General features: G+C 52.4%; 1 protein-coding gene across 1 annotated transcript in view; it reads right to left on the bottom strand.

The window, feature by feature from the left end:
* LOC139361221 (sterile alpha motif domain-containing protein 1-like) overlaps positions 1-7,402 on the bottom strand; it is a gene marked incomplete at its 5' end in the record, with an annotated part of 166,327 nt that overhangs the window by 112,499 nt on the left and 46,426 nt on the right. The window lies entirely within an intron of this gene.

The following is a 7,402-nucleotide window of genomic DNA, read 5'->3' as shown; positions in this document are numbered from 1 at the left end:
TACTTTATGGGAGTGTTTCTTGTTCTTCTGACTGCGGTGATACTTCAAGCTACAACTATCAATGTGTAAATTAGTTTGGAAGTCGCCTTATCATTAAACATTTCACAAGCAAGCAGTCAGAGGCACCTAACCCGGAGGCCTCTTTTCTTCTCTGAGCCAAAGCTACCTTGGACTCAAAGAAAACGGCACATGGAGAGGGGCTGGATCTCCAGCACCCATTCCTAGGGAGCCTCCTGGGGAGAAGATATGGAGGGAGAAGCCCTGGGTTATGGCACTGTCGTACTAAAGAAAAGTCTATTTGGGTAATGTAAGCACCAGACTTAAGAGATTAAGCAAACCATGAAAAGAAACCACTAACCACAGCTTCTCCAAAACAGAACTAAACTCCCTTTAGTTTGAATTGGAAAAGCAGAAGTGATGATCAGGATACAAAAAAAAAAAAAAAAAGAAAAAGAAAAAAAGAAATGACACAGTATCTGAACACAGGAGAATAATCAAGGGCCACTGTCTCTTCCTGTGTCAGTGGGAGCCTCGCATCTAAGCTGGATTTAGAAGGTTACTACTTTGGACTGAAAGGTATCCCCAACTCTAGTTTGTAAGCAAGTGGAGCAGAATGCTTCAATTATTTCAAGGTTTAGCGGTAAAGCTCTGCAACTCTCACAACCATTTTAATTGGTGTGAATTTTAAAGTGACTCAATCTGTTGGCTGGAGTATCTAACGGCTTAACCACGGGGTCACGTTGGAAAATTTTTCCAATTGCTTTTGTTTTTCCTACTGAAGATGCATTTGAACGTTCTTGTAGTTTGCAGTTGGCTGGTTCTGATGTTTGGTCCTGAGGAGGCCCAAGTATCCGTAGAGGAAGAATCTGAAACCTCAAGCCACTCGAGTGCTGTCTGGGCAGATGGAGACCCCAACCCGAGGGCCACTGACGGGCTCAGCATGGGCGCAGGGCCGCCCGATGCAACAGGCCACGTATTTGCCGGTTACAAAACATCATAAGCACACACCCCCAGGTGTGCACACACGCTCTGTACACATCTGTCCCTATCAACACCAGCACACACCCCCAGGTGTGCACACACGGTCTGTACACGCTCACGTCTGTCCATGCCAACAACAGCATACACCCCGAGGTGTGCACACACGCTCTGTACACATCTGTCCCTGCCAATGCCAGCACACATCCCCAAGGTGTGCACACACATTCCATACGCGCTCACATCTGTCCCTGCCAACGCCGGCATACACCGCCAAGGTGTGCACACACGCTCTGTACACACTCACATCCCTCCCTGCCAATATGAGCACACATTCCCAGGGGTGCACACAGGCTCTGCACATACTCATGTCTGTCCCTGCAGCCTGAGTCAAACAGTCACAGAGAGGCAGAGGAGGAGGAAGAAGGATGCGATGGGCACTAAGGTCCTGGGCCAGTTCCCCTCCCTACCTCGGGAGAGACCCCTCATGTGATCCTGGCGTCACTCACCCTTCCGCCTCCATCCTCCATCCTCCCACAGGGATCAGGAGGATGCCCACTGCACAGAGCTGTGATGAGCATGAACAGAAGATGGCAGGAGCTCACGCCAAGGTGCTGAGCACGGGGCCTACGGAGTGCTTCTTTCTGCTGTGGCTGACATCATCAAACAGACTGACACAGCTTCTGCAGAGAATGCCACTTGCTAAGAAACTGAAACGTGTGACCTAGGAGCCTGTGAAGGTCTAAGAACAAACCAACAAACCAAACGGTTTTGTTTGTTTTTCAAACACCATAGCCTGTTTTTTCTTTTTTTTCATGCTCTACCTTGGGTATCATTTAGTTAAATTTCAAAGTAAGTCCAATAATTACACAAAATCACAGGACTGAGCATGGAGCATTGTTTCACTTCATGTCCTCCAGCCTTTAGGACACATTAAGGAAAGACATGATTCCAGGATTCCCATTAGAAAGGCTGCCCTGAGGCACCTGCTGGGGCAGCCAAATTGCAGCTGTTGATGCTGCCCCCAAGCTGCTTGGATGAAGCAGAAGATTCCGGAGGTCTCCTTTCTTCTGCCCCTTGTCCAGGAGAGAAGGTGGGGGGAGAAAGGTGAGAGAAGATAGGAAGAAGGAGGGGGGAAGGAGGGAGAGAGGAGGGGAGAGGGAGGGAGGAGGGGCATGTTCCATCCACCAAGGCAGCTACACTGCAGAGAGAATGGAGGGTGTGTTGCCTCTCAGGACAGCAAGTTCAAGCTGTTTATAATTGTTAGCATAAACAGTGACCAGCTGAGGACAGGGCTGTCATTGGAGTTGACGTTTTATTTTCATAGTTGATATTGGGGACCTGGACCTAAAGCAGCGTGCCTTGCCCTTTTGCCAGATGGGCCTATGCTTCTCTATACTTGAGTCTATTTGACTAAATACCCGATATTGACTAGGAATTATGACGTGTAGGATACCCCTTACCACAGTAACATCAAACTCATATTCTAAATGCAATTTATTCAGGGACTGGCTTCTAACTCTGGGTGGGAATGTTAAGCTCAGTCCAGTTCAATTCAGTAAGCATTTATCAAGAAACTCCTAGACGAAGAGCTCTGTTAGACCCTGGGTATGGGGTGATGGGGATACGAAGATGTGGAATTAGAACTCGAGAAGCTCAAATGTTTCCATTTAATTCCCTAATGCAATTACTAAGCTTCAACCTGATGGCTGTAATATCTAAATTCACTTTTTCTTTATTCCAGTTCTACATAACAAAGCACAAATAATCACAGAGGAATGATTCTGTGTTGGACTATTCAGTGGACAGAGAAGAGCATTCTGACCGGCGTGAGACACTGTCTTCCTTCCCAGGGAGCCCGTGAGGTGGCTGCACAGAGCACACGCGTGAAGATTCAGGAACACGAGCATCAGGTGATGGGAGGGGCACGGAGGCAGCACCAGAAAGATGCCTGCCGAGGGGCCGCTGCAGCCAGGCTGGCCGGGAAGGTCACGGGAGTGGGCGCAGGCATCTCCCTCCAGCCGCACTTGGTTTTCATGAGGACGCGTGCACGGAAGGGGATGACACCGAAATGCTGTGGCGCTGAGGGGAGGAAGGGAGGGACACAGGGCCGACGGCTGGCCCCCACCCCTTCCGTCCCTGCCCCTATGAACGCTGCCAAAATCAGCCCCAACGGGGAGAAATGAGGTGGGTGAAAGAGGTGGACAGACTTGGCTTCCATGGAATTCACAGATTCCAGTCATTAAAAATCCCTTCTGAGTTTTCACCTGGAAAACTTTGCCAATGTACTTAGGGACAAGAGGCGGAAGATGAAGCCAACACAATTGGGCTCAAACTGCCACCCTTCTCCTTCTCTCTTCATCCACCACCCTCCCTGGGCCCCTGAGTGTGAGAACCAGGAGCTGCACAGCCCAAGGGTGCAGCCCCTGACCAGAGGAGGGAGCCGCACGGCGGGGCCCCCAGCACGTGGATGGCAGGATCTGTGCTATGTCAGTCCCAGGGCCCCAAGCAGAGAAGGCCTGGGGCTCCCAGCTGAAGTTTTGCTGTCTACTCTCTCACCAAAGTCAAGAAGGACTGAGTGGGACCAACGCTGCACCTGACGACTCCTCAGTGGCTGCCGATGTGGTCCTCACGCTGCAGGTGAGACCCTCTAGGGAAGCCCAGAGAGTGGCGAGAATCACAGCCAGGAGTGCTCCAGTTGCCCCAAAACTCCAGCATAGCCTGAGGAAGGCAGCGCCCTCTCAGATCCCCGTGCAGGCTTGTATGGCACACTGGTGAGGCACACAGCACCAGAACATGGCACTTTAAGTGGCTTTGTGGGGTGTAGGAACACAAAGTGTGGTCTGGAGTGGCTCAGAAGTCACTCCCACCAGCCTGTGGGACCCGGACGGCCCCTTTGGACGTGGCTGGAGTCTCTCCAGGGCGGGCTCCAAAGTCCCAAGGATGAGGTGAGCGTCGGTCTTGCTCTGAGGAAGGCCCCTGACAAGTATCCTGAACATGCAGGTACACAGCTGGCTGACTCATCTGAAGGGACCTGCTGAGCTACGAGCTAGGGACAGCTAGAGAAAACTGCATGAACCTTTGTGACTACTCACAGGTAGGTAGCTACTGCCTGAGACACAAAGGTAAAGAATTAACCTGAAACTGCATATTATAAAACTTATTTTTAAATGATGGCGCTTAATTGAAAAGACTCCCAAAGAATACTGCATTAGAAAGCGACAGAGTGAAACCGTGAGGCTGACCACAGGAGTCCCTGGAAATTTCACCAAATGTTGTGTCAAAACTGAGAAACAGAAGAACTGCACCTGATGAAACATTCCATTAATCACTCGAGTCCTCCCCACACACGAAGCTATGTAAAAAGTGTTCCCAGAAGGTAAAGTGAGCAGGAGGGCTGTGAACACACAAAGAGAGAGCCACTTCGTCCACGGACCACAACAAAAGAAACGCTAATGAGTGCCGACGACACGCTGGAGTCCAGGGCTCTGGGCGCAGCTGGGACGGGGACACTCAGGGTCCCACTGTCCAGATGGGAAACCAGGGTGGAAACACCAGGGAGCCTGTCCCAGGGTGCAGAGCTAGTGAACAGTGGTTCATACTGCGACAATCCCAGCTGCCAGGCTCTGGGGCTCCTCGGGACAGAATCCTGTTGACTTCACTCTGGGGTGCGAGAGGCGGCAGCATCCCCCAAAGGCACCTGGAGAAGTGGTGTTACCCTCCATCCCCTGTCCCCGGCGTTACCCTCCGTCCCCCTGTCCCTGGTGTTACCCTACTTCCTCTGTCCCCAGTGTTGCTCACCATCCTCCTCACCTCCAGGCCCCTCTCCCTATCCTCCCTCGTTTTCCTGTTCAGCCAGAGCACATCACATGTCTCTTCCCTTTTCAAGAGGCTCAGCTGCACCCAGAGGCATTCCAGCCTATTCAGGATGGGGCACACACCCTGGGGAAATGCCAGCACAGGGCCGGAAGGGCCTGAGACCCTCTCACTGTCGCCCAGGAAGGATGGAACAGCCCACGGTCATGCTCATTGTCAGGCAGGATGAAAACTTCTGTGTCCGAAATGTTCTTTTCACTGGAACGGTTCGGACCATTCGTGAACGAATCAGTTAAATACCAGCAAGTGCCATTCCCACTTATTCTCTGGCTACAGTTTTCCACCCACCAGCAACCACACTCCTAGGAATTATCCCTAACGCAGAATCAGCGCCTTGTGCCTTTAGGAAAACCTCTTTCTCTCCAGCTTTGTCCTCCTTCCACAAAAGGTGCCTCTGACTGCCTCACTCGCTGTACCAGGATTTCACTCGGCTATGGAGGAAAATCTGCGTGGGGCTCAGAGGTGGGTGGTCCCTGCATGGGCAGCAGGTCTGTGACATCCTCCGAGGAGCCTGGCCCAGGCCTGCCTCACACGCCAGGACTCTGCCTTCTGGCCCTCGGGCCCCCGAAGCTGCTTTCCCTCCAGGTGTCATGCCCCGGGCAAGAAGGCCGGACAAGGGCCCAGGGCTGCTGTGGGTCAGGAAAGCCTCCTGACACCTCCCACTCCAGGACCCCCCATCAGCATCCCAGCATCTGGACCTGTGTCACCAGCCGCTCCGCCGTACAAGAGAATTGGATTTTCAGCTGGGTGTGCTGCTTCCCTAAACAAAGTAGGGTGTTGTTACTCAGGAAAAAGGAAAAAATTGGCATCTTCTTGGCAACCCCGCGACATCCAGCCACCGGTTCTCACCATCCCAGAGATGTCCATCCAGGGCAGATAGTGTCTTCAACCAAGCGCCACTGACCCAGAAGTGCAGTAATTAGTACACTTTCACCAGAATCACCCACTCCTTCACCTTTACACCCAAGAAAAACATGTTTGCCAGGCAAATTAGATGTCCAGGAGGTGTAAGGAAACCCCAAGCCTGCTTTAAGCCTCAGACTTTTGAGACCGTTGAGGGCTGTGCGCACAAGAGCAAGGCTGCACCCGAAAGCTCTGCTCCTGCCAGACGTCATGGACAGACCACATGGCTTAGCCACATGTACCCTTCCAGGACTTCACGAGAGGGACCTCCGTGGTACATGCAATGATGTGCACTTCGTTCAGCCTCGAACAGACCACGCCCTCGTTACAGGGTCGGTGGTCCACCTCCTGCCATCAGCCCCCCACCTCACCGAGGGTCTGTGTCTGCATCTGAAAGAACTTTGCTGTTTTACCTGGGTACGAAAATGCAGCATCGCGATGTTTAAAGGTCTTTAAATATCAACACTCCGGGTGCAGTCCTTGTCACTTTAATGCGGTCACTCGATGCAGGCCTCACTCACAACTCTGAGGTAGCTCATACCTTCCCTACCTAACCAAGGAAGAAACGAAGGCATGGAAGGTGCAGCTCCTAAGGAGCAGATTAGGATTCAAACCAGTGAACTTCGTCACATGCTGACCTACCTCTCAGGCTGAGATAACGTTGAAAATTAACCAGGTAGAACAGCGTTCCATAAATCAGCTGGAAATGGTCCTTGTGCCTGGGCCTGTGGTTACTCCCTGAAGAACAAGACCATTAGCCCAAAAATCCACCTGTGTCACACTCAAATGTTTACATATACAACTATTTTTAAAATAACCCAATCAAGCATGTTCACAGCCATTTAGAGCCATATAGATTGTCTGCTTCGCTGACAATCAACCCAAGACCTCTGTCGGCAAAGGCCACGGTGCCGGGTCCAGAGAAGGCGGGACAGAGACACAAGCAGACACAAGCAGGAACCTTTCCATCCCTGGGAGCCTCGCTCTGATCGGTCCGTGAGGACACGGTACAGACCGTGGGGCACAGGCAGACGGTAGGCCAGGAGAAGGGGCTGCATTGCCGGGAGGCAGTGCTTTGAGCTCTAATGGATGGAACACTGCTAACCAGTGAAGGTGGAGAGAGGGCACACGTCTGAGAGCATGTAGAGGCAGCAAAGCACAGCCAGCCTCGGGGAACCAGAAGCCACAGGGACATCAGGTTGGGTGCTGCTGTCTGCCGGCCACTGGCTGGGGGACTGTACTGGGCCTGGAGGGACATCCCTGACACTCCCCACCAGATGCCAGGGGCACCCCCAGCCCCAGGTGAGAACCACGGATCCCATGGTGAATGAGGCCAGCCTGTGGGAAGTGGGGCTGGGACAGCTCTGTACAGCTTAATAGGAAAGTTGGGTTCTATTTTGTGGGGTTTTGGTCACGCCGATGGCTAGTCATGGCTGTCCGTCAGGAAGTGATTTGAGGATAGACTAGAGAAGGGGCTGCCAAGACCAGCGGAGCATTCGCTGTCTGGGTCCAAGGAAAAGGAAATAAAGGCTGGCGATGTGACAGTGGGGGGGAGCACAGAGCAAAGGAACTGGTGGAGACACAGGGCTGGCCCCGCACAGGGCTTTGAGCAGCTACCCGGGGGTCGTCCTATTAATTCTCCTCA

The sequence above is a fragment of the Macaca nemestrina genome, unplaced genomic scaffold (assembly GCF_043159975.1).
Source record: "Macaca nemestrina isolate mMacNem1 unplaced genomic scaffold, mMacNem.hap1 Scaffold_106, whole genome shotgun sequence".
Classification (NCBI taxonomy): Eukaryota; Metazoa; Chordata; class Mammalia; order Primates; family Cercopithecidae; genus Macaca; species Macaca nemestrina.
The sequence above is the reverse complement of the archived record's forward strand: the minus strand, read 5'-3'. Positions and strand labels throughout refer to the sequence as shown.